The sequence below is a fragment of the Atractosteus spatula genome, chromosome 10, assembly GCF_055471065.1.
Source record: "Atractosteus spatula isolate fAtrSpa1 chromosome 10, fAtrSpa1.hap1, whole genome shotgun sequence".
Classification (NCBI taxonomy): Eukaryota; Metazoa; Chordata; class Actinopteri; order Semionotiformes; family Lepisosteidae; genus Atractosteus; species Atractosteus spatula.
This window is the reverse complement of record NC_142715.1, coordinates 18916851-18931310: the sequence shown is the minus strand read 5'-3', so window position 1 is coordinate 18931310 and position 14460 is coordinate 18916851. Positions and strand designations below refer to the sequence as shown.

The window sequence follows — 14460 nt, the reverse complement described above, 5'->3', positions numbered from 1 at the left end:
CTACTCTCCGAAGTTGGTTTATCTGGAAATAATATTATATTAGAAATAATATTAGAAGCTACTAGATCTTCATTAATCAACTAATCAGACATACCCATTTACACATTCAATGGAACAAACACACTTTCACATATTAACTGCACTTTTTTTGCAGTATTTTCTCAGTCTATAAATACAAAGTGACCATTTTCAAAGTAAAAAAAAATTGTGGTGACTTTTTAGAACTTGAAAACACTTTATTTTGCCATTAAAGGATAAGCAAGATTATACATTATAAACTAAAAATATTAACGTATGCCAGAGATGGATCATATTAATCAGATGTAGGCTATAAAATTATGACCTATCTGAAACCTAGAACATTAGTAGTGAATATTTTCTACACCACAGTGAGAATATAATATCATACCAGCTGGTTTTGATTGTCCATGCTGTCAAGTGCTTGCTCGTATGCACAGAACTCTTCCATTGTGGTCAGCCTCCTGATGTGGAATTGGGAGTCTACCGGTTCTGTGGACCTACCCTATAACGCCTCAATTCATCCCTCATCTCTATCAGGAGGCCCAATACCCACTTCTGAAACTCCTGAAATTATTTACATTTATATCAGCATTTAAAAGGAATTAGGTTAGGATTTTCTTACACTATTGTCACATTAGCATAACTGTAGTGTTGCTAATGTGCTACATGCAACCACATCTGTAGTTCATTTTAACTGTACTTCCTTCTGAAGGAGGATATCTCTCTCTCTTCTCTTCTGGTCTGGATGTGGTCTTCTGCCTGGGAGACTGAAAAGAATTCAGTTATGGAAAACATTTACTTTATCACACAACTTAATATTTCAATTTAGTCATTTAGTCTGTCATTGAACTAGGATTCTATAAACAATGTCAATTAAACTCCATTGGCGTATTTTTTAAAAACATAGCTTCAATTTTGAATATGTTTGTGTCGTTTGTAGCATTGTGGTAAAACACAACATATTTTTATATTGTTTACGAGCTTACACATAATTAAAATACATTCTGTGTAAAACTATAATATGGGTAGTTTTATTTATTACTTTATACAATAAAAAAGACATACTTTTTGACAGTCTTCCAGGATCATTTCTGCCATCTGGCCAATCCTGGTTTGATACTAGAAATTAAAAAGTTAACAATAATCTCATACTTAACAAATCATTTGAAGAAGGATCATAAACTATTCTTAAATTTAATAATTTAATTAATATGATACAAGTAATGTACTAAGTACTGAGGAGGCATGGTGACTCTTGGGTTCGGTTGAAGACTTTGGTCTTATAACTTGCTTAGGGCTTCGAACTTTGCGTGGTGAGGTCCCATTTTGGACTACCTGGGCTGTTAATATAATATTGCAGATTAATTTGATATTTAAGTATGGACGTAAAATGTTCACCAGTCCAATAATCTTTGAATATAATTCGCTTATGGTAGACTGTTCTCCAGACTTAGGAAAGTACAGTGACATAACCTCAGACGTAATAAAAAAAATTAACTTGTGAATTTCATCTAAATTTTTATAGAGTAATTAGATGCAGTAATAACTTCAGGAATGTTGAAGCCAGAACTCTGCACCGTTTTTTTTTCCTTGGGGAAGTTCTCACCTTTGATGGTTGGGCTTCAATAACATAAAGAATGGTGTTAACTTGTCTTTAAATATGATTGATGATGGTTATCTTCTAAGGACATTAAGAAAACATTTTAACTTTGATTGCAATAACCTACCTTTAAGCGTACTTGAACAGCTGAGTGAGCTCTGGGAGACACTCTTGCTAGGAGAGAATCTCAGTTTTGGGGGTGGCACTGGCAGCTTCAGTGGCTTCTTCTTTTCTAAACAGAAAAGATATGGCAGTAAAATATTTCATATCAAAGTAAATTATTTAATCAACTTGATCTGTAACTTTTTACAATAAATTTATTTCCTTTATTTTGGGAACTTTGAAGGCAGAGAAATGGACGTACTTGGAGTACCAGGATCAGAATCAAAGTCTGTAATATAATAGAAAATTATCATATTTCAATATAATACTGAAAACTAGTTTAACATAGCTAACCAAAATTCTTAGCAATTTCCATGATCAACAAATCTGATAAGATTTTTAACATTTTCATACAGAACACCTGTATCAATCAAAATGACTTAGGGTTGTAAAAAAAAAATCAATAACAAGGTACAAGCTAAATGAGGCATCAGTTAATATTAAGAACCGGTTAAAAATATAGCTATTGAGATTGTTACTTTTACATACCATCAACGTAATCGGAGAACACCCGCTTCTTACTTTTGCGTTTTGGATTGGGTGTCTCATCCTCGTCTTCAGCATCCGTAACAGAGGTGGTTAAATCAAAGTGATCACACTCTGATTTCTTGTCTACAAATAATTATATTTACATTACATATGATCAAATATGAAAAAGGTATTGTTGCACTAATACATGTACATAGACAGTTACTGTAAATATTCAATCGGAATTTATAATAATGAACAGGAATTTGCTCTTATTTTCAAAGAAAGCTATACCTGATGTATGTTTAACTTGAACGAGCTTGAAGGTAACCCAAGTATCTTTATTAGGGTTGGCCTTCTCTTTGTATAGTTTTGTGGCCTGCTTTGGATCATTCGGCCACCACACAAACTCTCTTCGGGCATCCACCCAGTTTGAGGGCAGGACTCCCTCAACCTCCCCCTCCTGCTCTATCCAAACAGCGCGTGTCCACATCACCTGAAACAGACATACACATTTTAATTTTGAGTCTTAATTCAGATTGTGGTGCTGATTACTACACTTGTGTTCACTTATAATGATTATACTCAATGAAACACATAATTCAATAATAAACATTCTGCTTTATTTATACATTTGTAGTTAGATGGTATTCACTACATGCAATTCCTCACAAACTTTAAAATTTAAACTTCACCATGAGAAAAGAGCAGACAGAAGCATCCTGTGTGAATCAAAGTTCTATGCCATGTAGAAGAGGGAAAAGGACATAACCAGCACCATACAGATGCAGCCATTCAAAATGCGCGGGCCATACCGCATTATTTTGCGGTGCGCTTTACGCAGTCTACCGCGAGTTACCGTAAATTCTCCTATAATACCGCAAGCAAAATAATAGTATCCGGAATTTCCGCAAGGTGGAGCTAATAAAGCTCAACCTCTCATGTTTGAGCTGTAGCCATCAAAGTCTTTAACGAAGATATTACTGATAGTATTAATAATGAATGACCTTGGACAAGCTGTAAACTCAAAGTATTACCCTGGTCCACATTCTTTTTTTCATTGACCGTCTTTGTAAAAGTAACACCACAGCATTTCGCAATCACGCATTTTTTTCCAATCATGCAAAGTACAGTAATTTTTGAGAATCGATTCACCATACCTTTCACATGCTCATAAAAGAGATTGATTTAGGAACATAAACATATTACCGTATGCAAACTGTACTGTATACAGTATGTATATGTATATTTAATGTCTTAACTGTGCCCGTTTAAGTATTGAATATTTATATGGAATTTTACCACTGAAGGGAAATCTTAGTGCCTGAGCATAAAAAGAATAGGAGCATACTGCAACGCGTGTGAAGGCCATAAACGATATTAATTTTGGAACATAAACATACAGTATATGGCTGGTCTCTGTACTTTAAAGAAAACATACACGAAACATGGTTTCATTATGACCAGAATCGGTCTTGAGATATTTTTAACTTGATTTACAGTATTTGAGAGGTATGTCTTGACACCGATACTACGTAAATACTGCTCACATATATGTTTCTAGGTTTATATTATGCATTTCATACGGTCAAATTACTTTTGAGCAACTGATAAGAAGCGCGAAACGGTATGCCCATAAGCTTCAAAGTTTATGGTTTGGCTTTTGTGTATAATGATAGTGAACTGCATTGGAAATGTAGGAAAGTAAGCATTAATAAGCAGGAAAATTAAACCAAGAAACACCTTAAGTACTGGACTATATTGCAGATAAACTACCGATCTACCTTTTAAGCCTGTACAACCTGCAGAACTCCAGCTTTAATTGATTGGACTCAACAGCCTAAGTTTTAAGGTTATCCTTACAAGTGTGTAAAAGCATGGGCGTAATGTTGCAGCCTTCACTGTTGTTTTAGAAGTTGTTTTTTCCAGCTGTACATGAACATTTCTGTCTTGAGTCTTTCTTAACAATATGGTGTAAACAATTTCTGGTTTCTACTGTGATCATTATTTCATTACTGAAGTAGCCTTTTGATATTTGCATAGTATTTTTTTGTTGCTATGGCTGTTTTCATATTCGTAGTTTTCTTCTGTTAAAACTTAAAATCTCTCGCATTAAATTGGCTACAAATGCAAGAATTCAACCAGATATTCTTACTTGTAAAATGTCTACTGTTGCATTGTAGTTAGTTAATGTAGTTAGTCCATAGTCAGCAATCTAAACTTTATTGTTAAGCTTTAATGATTGATGTTGTGCCAGTAACCTTTAGAAATACTATAGTACTTCACAAATGCTTTGTGTGTTTGGAAATCTTTTGAGTAAAAGCCTTATAAAAATAAGTTTAGTTTTTACAGGACATTACAAAGAAATAGGATGGTATAATTCTTATAATTGCTTAGTGATTGTATTTGGAAGATTATGGACTAAACAGACTTCAGGGATGCCAGTGGATCATTGTGCTATTTGGAATTATTCCAAAAATCAAGTGACCTCTTTGCTGTAGTATCTTTAGTATTATTTATTTAGTATTAATAAAGAATAGATTTATTAAAGTCGTGCAATGTGTAAGCGGGATATGTAAAATAATGTAAAATAAAGTTTTTTATTATTGTTATAGAGAAACATGATCAGATTTTCCCTGGTTCAGAAAAAAGACGATTAAAATCTGTAATCTTTCCACTTGTATGTCATCGGACATTAACGAGTACAACCCCCCTCTCTGCCGGAGTGCTGGCTGTGACGAATTAAACCGGTTTCACAGGTATTTTCAAAGTAGGAAGCTACAGTGTTAACTAGTAGCTAGGCTCCTCAATGAAATCGCTTTAACATTGCTAATGCGTTGGTTTAACAGTCCGGGCGTGGCAAGCTTCCAATGTCAACTCGACTCGATTGGAAGACAATGAATGTATTTTAGCCCTAAATGAATTAATAGCAAGCATGGTTTACATAAAAGACATTTTTTTCCAAGAAAGTTTATAATAATACGATCTATAGTTGAAATCTGAGCCTAAATATAAAGGAAAAGCATTTTCAGAGAGCAATCACGCTGTGTTTATGTAGAAAAAGCGATTAGGTTTATGAGCAATCTCATTACCTATTCGCTTAAAACACTATATAAAATAAAGTTTATTTAAAGATGAATGATAAGTGTCGCAGTTTAAATAATTTTCATAGTAGGGCTTGGACAGATTCCAAGTGCATTTTCGCAATTTACGTTGCATTGTCCAATGTGCTGTTGTAATACAGTTTAGAATACAGTAAGTCTAAACTGTATCAGCTTTATTTATGGGTTGCAATTTAGAAAAAGTCAAAAACCGCACTCAAAATGCAATGTAGAGCTTCCTGGCAAGAGGAGACACCCAAATTATAATGTAACATGCCACTGTTTGTGCATGAACAAAGTTATACTGCAATTTTCCTTAGATATGCGATTAAAAAAAATAAATTTTTTGAATCCCCGGCAGAACACATTCCATAAGAATCAGCGCTTTTATACAGTATATCGCCTTTAAACACCTATATTTAAATACGTGTTTACGATTTAAATCAAAACACGATTCAAATCAATATAAATGTTTATTTTGAAACGCATAGGTGACTATTCATTGTTATCAAAAAGACTTAAATTCGATCATGTTGTGATATTTAGAAATATAAATTTGTTTGGTGCGAGTGAGGTTTTATTTAATCTCTGACCAGGGGAAACGTTTCATTTTTTCAAAGAAATGTTTGTTAAAAAATAAAGTCACAGTTCCATGGGATTCAATCACAGACCATGTGACATGGGAGTCAGGAAACTAACCCACAGCGCCACCAGCGCAGTCACATGCTGAGGGCTGAAAAAGCACTACAGAAACATTATCGACAGACAATGTACAGATTTGATAAAGCTATAAAATAATGTAATTAGGCACAGAACAAGTTTACAGCACAGTACAATAATAAATGCTGACCATGACTTTAGAAGCATAAATTACCTTACACTCAATTTAAACACAAGCTGTCTTTAGCCCTCTAAGCTGGTTCATACAGAAATGTAGAGAACCAGGCTCAGAACACACAGCTTCATTAGTGAATACATATGCAGGACAACTGGAGAAGACGTTTTACAGAGGATGGATTTTTAGAAACATCCCATCAGTGACATCACTGAAGTCAACTCCTAGGTAACTGTCGTGTGGATAGTTTCACAAGAATCAGACAAAGGTTTAAGCATCGCTTTTTCTAGATAAAACTGCAAAAAAAAAACAACAACCCATAATGTACTTCCTTGCGGCTCTGTTTGCCCAAATCATATATTCACAACGTGAAATTAGAAAATAATATTACGTAACCAAAATCCGCAATATGGAAACAGAACCAGTGTAATTGTTGACAGATGATGTACTCATAACATTTTTACAAGACGAACTACAACATTTAAAAAATGACTTGTATATACTTGATATCTCTAATCAATCCACTGCACTGCATTAAAACAAAACGAAAACTAGAACACCCTGGGCATACCGTTTCGTGCTTCTTATCAGTTGCTCAAAAGTAATTTGACCGTATGAAATGCATAATATAAACCTAGAAACATATATGTGAGCAGTATTTACGTAGTATCGGTGTCAAGACATACCTCTCAAATACTGTAAATCAAGTTAAAAATATCTCAAGACCGATTCTGGTCATAATGAAACCATGTTTCGTGTATGTTTTCTTTAAAGTACAGAGACCAGCCATATACTGTATGTTTATGTTCCAAAATTAATATCGTTTATGGCCTTCACACGCGTTGCAGTATGCTCCTATTCTTTTTATGCTTTGGCACTAAGATTTCCCTTAGTGGTAAAATCCCATATAAATATTCAATACTTAAACGGGCACAGTTAAGACATTAAATATACATATACATACTGTATACAGTACAGTTTGCATACAGTAATATGTTTATGTTCCTAAATCAATCTCTTTTATGAGCATGTGAAAGGTATGGTGAATGGATTCTCAAAAATTACTGTACTTTGCATGATTGGAAAAAAATGCGTGATTGCGAAATGCTGTGGTGTTACTTTTACAAAGACGGTCAATGAAAAAAAGAATGTGGACCAGGGTAATACTTTGAGTTTACAGCTTGTCCAAGGTCATTCATTATTAATACTATCAGTAATATCTTTGTTAAAGACTTTGATGGCGACAGCTCAAACATGAGAGGTTGAGCTTTATTAGCTCCACCTTGTGGAAATTCCGGATACTATTATTTTGCTTGCGGTATTATAGGAGAATTTACGGTAACTCGCGGTAGACTGCGTAAAGCGCACCGCAAAATAATGCGGTATGGCCCGCGCATTTTGAATGGCTGCATCTGTATGGTGCTGGTTATGTCCTTTTCCCTCTTCTACATGGCATAGAACTTTGATTCACACAGGATGCTTCTGTCTGCTCTTTTCTCATGGTGAAGTTTAAATTTTAAAGTTTGTGAGGAATTGCATGTAGTGAATACCATCTAACTACAAATGTATAAATAAAGCAGAATGTTTATTATTGAATTATGTGTTTCATTGAGTATAATCATTATAAGTGAACACAAGTGTAGTAATCAGCACCACAATCTGAATTAAGACTCAAAATTAAAATGTGTATGTCTGTTTCAGGTGATGTGGACACGCGCTGTTTGGATAGAGCAGGAGGGGGAGGTTGAGGGAGTCCTGCCCTCAAACTGGGTGGATGCCCGAAGAGAGTTTGTGTGGTGGCCGAATGATCCAAAGCAGGCCACAAAACTATACAAAGAGAAGGCCAACCCTAATAAAGATACTTGGGTTACCTTCAAGCTCGTTCAAGTTAAACATACATCAGGTATAGCTTTCTTTGAAAATAAGAGCAAATTCCTGTTCATTATTATAAATTCCAATTGAATATTTACAGTAACTGTCTATGTACATGTATTAGTGCAACAATACCTTTTTCATATTTGATCATATGTAATGTAAATTTAATTATTTGTAGACAAGAAATCAGAATGTGATCACTTTGATTTAACCACCTCTGTTACGGATGCTGAAGACGAGGATGAGACACCCAATCCAAAACGCAAAAGTAAGAAGCGGGTGTTCTCCGATTACGTTGATGGTATGAAAAAGTAACAATCTCAATAGGTAGATTTTTAACCAGTTATTAATATCAACTGATGCCTCATTTAGCTTGTACCTTGTTATTGATTTTTTTTACAACCCTTTAAAATAAGTCATTTTGATTGATACAGGTGTTCTGTATGAAAATGTTAAAAATCTTATCATATTTGTTGATCATGGAAATTGCTAAGAATTTTGGTTAGCTATGTTAAACTAGTTTTCAGTATTATATTGAAATATGATAATTTTCTATTAATTACAGACTTTGATTCTGATCCTGGTACTCCAAGTACGTCCATTTCTCTGCCTTCAAAGTTCCCAAAATAAAGGAAATGAATTTATTGTAAAAACTTACAGATCAAGTTGATTAAATAATTTAATTTGATATGAAATATTTTACTGCCATATCTTTTCTGTTTAGAAAAGAAGAAGCCACTGAAGCTGCCAGTGCTACCCCCCAAACTGAGGTTCTCTCCTAGGAAGAGTGTCTCCCAGAGCTCACTCAGCTGTTCAAGTACGCTTAAAGGTAGGTTATTGCAATCAAAGTTAAAATGTTTTCTTAATGTCCTTAGAAGATAACCATCATCAATCATATTTAAAGACAAGTTAACACCATTCTTTATGTTATTGAAGCCCAACCATCAAAGGTGAGAACTTCCCCAAGGAAAAAAAATGGTGCTGAGTTCTGGCTTCAACATTCCTTAAGTTATTACTACATTTTTTGCCTACATCTAATTACTCTATGAAATTGAGATGAAATTCACAAGTTATTTTTTTTATTACATCTGAGGTTTTGTCACTGTACTTTCCTAAGTCTGGAGAACTGTCTACCATAAGCAAATTATATTCAAAGATTATTGGACTGGTGAACATTTTACGTCCATACTTAAATATTAAATTAATCTGCAATATTATATTAACAGCCCAGGTAGTCCAAACTGGGACCTCACCACGCAAAGTTTGAAGCCCTAAGCAAGTTATAAGACCAAAGTCTTCAAACGAAGTACTTAGTACATTACTTGTATCATATTAATTAAATTATTAAATTTAAGAATAGTTTATGATCCCTCTGCAAATGATTTGTTAAGTATGAGATTATTAACTTTTTAATTTCTAGTATCAAACCAGGATTGGCCAGATAGCAGAAATGATCCTGGAAGACTGTCAAAAAGTACGTCTTTTTTATTGTATAAAGTAATAAATAAAACCACCCATATTATAGTTTTACACAGAATGTATTTTAATTATGTGTAGGCTCGTATACAATATAAAAATAAGTTGTGTTTAACCGCAATGCTACAAACGACACAAACATATTCAAAATTGAAGTACGCCAATGGAGTTTAATTGACATTGTTTATAGAATCCTAGTTCAATGACAGACTAAATGACTAAATTGAAATATAAAGTTGTGTGATAAAGTAAATGTTTTCCATAACTGAATTCTTTTCAGAGTCTCCCAGGCAGAAGACCACGTCCAGACCAGAAGAGAAGAGAGAGAGATATCCTATTTCAGAAGGAAGTACAGTTAAAATGAACTACAGATGTGGGAATTTTTACTTTTTAAGATTATAAATTGCATGTAGCACATTAGCAACACTACAGTTATGCTAATGTGACAATAGTGTAAGAAAATCCTAACCTAATTCCTTTTAAATGCTGATATAAAATGTAAATAATTTCAGAGTTTCAGAAGCGGGTATTGGGCCTCCTAATAGAGATGAGGGATGAATTGAGGCGTTTGGGTAGGTCCACAGAACCGGTGGACTCCCAATTCCACATCAGGAGGCTGACCACAATGGAAGAGTTCTGTGCATACTAGCAAGCACTTGACAGCATGGACAATCAAAACCTGCTGGTATGATATTATATTCTCACTGTGGTGTAGAAAACATTCACTACTAATGTTCTAGGTTTCAGAGAGGTCATAATTTTATAGCCTACATCTGATTAATATGATCCATCTCTGGCATACGTTCATATTTTTAGTTTATAATGTATAATCTTGCTTATCCTTTAATGGCAAAATAAAGTGTTTTCATGTTCTAAAACGTTACTACAATTTTTTTTCACTTTGAAAAATGGTCACTTTGTATTTATAGATGAGAAAATACTGCAAAAAAGTGCAGTTAATATGTGAAAATGTGTTTGTTCCATTGAATGTGTAAATTGGTATGTCTGATTAGTTGATTAATGAAGATCTAGTAGCTTCTAATATTATTTCTAATATAATATTATTTCCAGATAAACCAACTTCGGAGAGTAGGCGGCAGTGATGTCAGAGAGAGTGTGTTCACAGTCTTGTCAAGGTATTGCTTATTGATTTTTTAAAAATGTTTTTACATTACATTTTTACTTTGATCGAGTTAAAATATCCACAGAATTGAGCTTATAGATACTTATGTGTTAACCACTGAATGTGCAAGGTGTAAAACTGCAAAATTATCTTTCAAAATATAAGGGTTACAGTACTACATTTGATCCTAAATATTTGAGTAAATAAATGTTGAATGGAAACTCACTTGAAAAAATGTCTAAACTCAGTGAGAATTTGGTTTTCAGACTTATGACAAATGAACTGATGACAGAATTCAGTTTCGCTGGCACAAACCGAAAAGATAAACAACAAAAGAGTGGCCTGGGAGACACAAATCTTTATAGAGTAATTAAAGGTACTCTTATTCTATGTTGTTCTTTCAAACTTTGGGTACTCTTTAATTAGGACAGACTTTATTGCTCAACTGCTATGATGCAAGCCAAATTTTATCCATTTATTTCAGCTTTGAGCTTAGTAAACCTTAATGGTTTATTTTTGAGATTATACTCAAGAAGATATTAACCATCATTTATTTGAGTAGTAATATTATATAATTTTCTCCTAGCTGCGGTGCTGAAGTCCCACCCTACATCAACAGAAAAAGAAATAAAGGAGCACGCAATGTGTTACTTGAAGAATGCATATGCAAGGCAGGGAGTCAGGAGATCTGGACACTGAAAATAATAGGTTTCTGGTTCTAACTGTTAGGACAATTAGACAGGGTTTGCAAATGGTGGACAAAAATCGTCTTAACTTCCATTGTAATATTTTTTTTCCTGGAAATATAGAAGTTTTACATTTTAAAATTTATATTTGAATCAAAATGTGGTTTTGAGTTAGTGTGTTAATGTAATTAGTTTGTGTTTGTCAGTACTATACTGTATATTGATGTTACCAGAATTTGTAGCTGAAGTTTAAGACTAGTTGTGTTTTTTTATGATTATTGCCCATATGTTGATTGTTGATTGATTGTATACAATGTATAATTTGAAATAAATATTTTTCAGGTGTTAATGTGTATTTTCAGAATAAATTTCTAAACCAAATCATTTCTTGGTTTACTAGTTTCTACACCTTTAAAACCTATCTCTGATGTATAATAGTCCTCTAAATTTATCCGTATAATAGAACTCCAACCATTTACGTATAATGAACACATAATCATAGATGTATAATTGACGTATAACGATAGACGTATATTTAATTCTAGACGAATTGCGGACCACATTTATATGTCTAAGGTATGCGTTTAACAGACGTATATTATACATCTTTTGCCCACTGGGTCACTCGTATTTAATACAGTCTCATTTTAATAAATTCCCTCGTTTTACTGCTTGTTTCAATGTGTTTTCATTCTTTACATTTCATTAGTGTGAAAGACACGACACTGTACTGGATACAGCGCATAGAAACTGGACGGACCTCTGTTCACGACTGAAGACACTCAGGATAAAGAGTTAATTAATTGTAATTAATGTCATGAGCTGTAATGTGTCCCGATGTCGGAGTAACTGTAATGATAACAACACATACTATTATATAAGTGAGAGTAAGAGTCAGGAGATCATATCTCTTTCTAATAAAATTGGAAATCACCTGACTAATCCATTTCTGGAAACTTTAAATAGTTTTCTTGAGATTGAAGTAACGGGACACTTTAATCAGAAAGTGTGGCTATAAAAAGCGAAGTTCCGGTTTTTATACTTGTCCAGAAACTCTCCCCGCTCTGACCTCTCCTCCAGGTCACTTCTAATGTGTCTGTTCTGGCGGGTTTCTGTCTAAAAACACGTTACAGGACTCCCATCTCCTGTGGAGACACATGTAGGGTTGTGTCAGTGCAGAAATCCCACATTGTAAACCAGTTTAAACTGGGACGGGGTACAAGTTGGATCAAGACAAGAACTGAGAGATTCATCAATAAGCCTCAGGACTCTCTCCCACTGGTGTCCTTTTCTCTCTCTCTCCATGCTGTTTCCTAAAAACCCCTCTAATACCCCGTGTACAAAAGAAGACTCGCTCGTCACTCCTGTTCTGTCCTGGTGTCGCAGTAACTGGGACTGAAGCAGATGAAGAGGAGACGTGCACTTCCAGAACTTTCCTTCCGCTCGGTTCTTCCAGCTGAGCCCCAGACGGACTTTTCCCCTCCTGAGGAAAGAGCATCTTCCCACACAAACAGCCCGTTTCTCTCGGAAACACCAGCAGCCCCCAACTCACACAGCACAGGGAGCGTTTTTACCAGCTGCGCTGCCACACGGACACCAGAACTCCCCTCGTCTGTCAGGGAACCTATAGGTAAAGAACTGGAGGATCCTTATGCGTGACCAGAATCCCACAGAACACAAAGTAGCAAAGTGAAGATCCAAAGACGAAATCCAAAGGCTGGGTCATTAAGGGAGGCAAAGGGTCCGGTAACGAGAGATATCCAAAAACAATCCAAAAGACAAAATCCAGAAAGTGAAGTCAAAAGGCAGAGCCAGAAGATTCGTAACAGGAGATCAGTCAAAAGGCTTGGAAACACGCACTGGAGAATACTACAAGAGGCTTCTCAATAGAGAGCGTAGGGATGTGTGTGTGAGGGGAGTTTAAATACTGAAAGGAAAGGGGTGTGATTGTATAATTGGTTAGGGAGTGAGAATTTGAGGAATCTGGTGCATGTGAGAATGTGATGGGTTCAATCAGGGATGAGATTATGAAACAGTGGTTCTGGGAATGCAACGGCGTTTGCGAGGGAGAGTGTGGGGTGTGACAGGGATAGAACGGCGTTTCCGAGGTAGAGTGTGGGGCATGACACCACAGAAATTAAAGTAATATATTATTCTGCTTACTTCTCATGCAGTCTTCTCAAGTCTTTGGAAGGACTGTGAATTGGCTTTCCCGCAGATGAAATGAAAAACTTCTCTGTCTCCCTTTACAGCTGCTGACCTGGGCATTACAGCTTAGTTTAAGATTAAACATCTGATAAAACACAATTAAAATGCAAGAAAGGTACATTCCAGATTTTCTCAAAATACTGTACAACATGGAAGCTATGGAGGTGGAGGTCTGTTGTTCTGTATTGAAATGGGTTTTAATGGGCTTCTATGAAAATTGGCCATGGTGTGAGTGAGTCCTGTTATGGACTGGTGTCACATGATCTGCGATAGTGCTTTGCACCCACTGCTTGCCAGGACTGTTCCAGTTCCAACACAACCCTGAATCGAGTGGATGGGTATATTAATGTAGCCATCAACTTAGATGTTCCTCGTCTTCACTCAATGCAAAGGAAGATAGCTGCTGTTTGAGGTTTTGTGCTCTTTAAAAGCAATTATTACCATTTTTGTGCCCACGTGTTGACACAACACTTTCTTTGCATCCATACCTCGACCTGTAATAGTGAGAAAATAAAAATGAATACACCAAACTGTAAAAATCCCATATATATGTAATTTACTCTTTTTGTTGTTTGAAAGTATTCTTACTGTCATGTTCTTTACCACCCCTGGGTGCTGCAGGTGGACTGGTGTCACATTATGGGCGATACTGTGCTTTGCACCAACTGCTTGTCAGGATTGTTCCAGTTCAACCACAACCCTGAATCGAGTGGATGGGTATATTAATGTATATTAATCATCTTACATGTTCCTGTCCTTCACTCTATAGGCATCCTCTCACGAGGCACTAGTAAATGTAGGGGTTTTGTGCTTAACTGGGACAATTATTAATTGTAGCAGCAAGTCACAAAAATTATTCTTTTGATGGCTATTAGAATCAACCTTGCAGGATAACTCAAACAACG

At 35.2% G+C, this 14460-nt stretch overlaps 1 protein-coding gene across 1 annotated transcript in view; it reads left to right on the top strand.

The window, feature by feature from the left end:
• The window catches only part of LOC148825639 (antigen WC1.1-like), a 214986-nt gene that overhangs the window by 150517 nt on the left and 50009 nt on the right, over positions 1 to 14460 (top strand). The gene's annotated exons all lie outside the window — the stretch shown is intronic.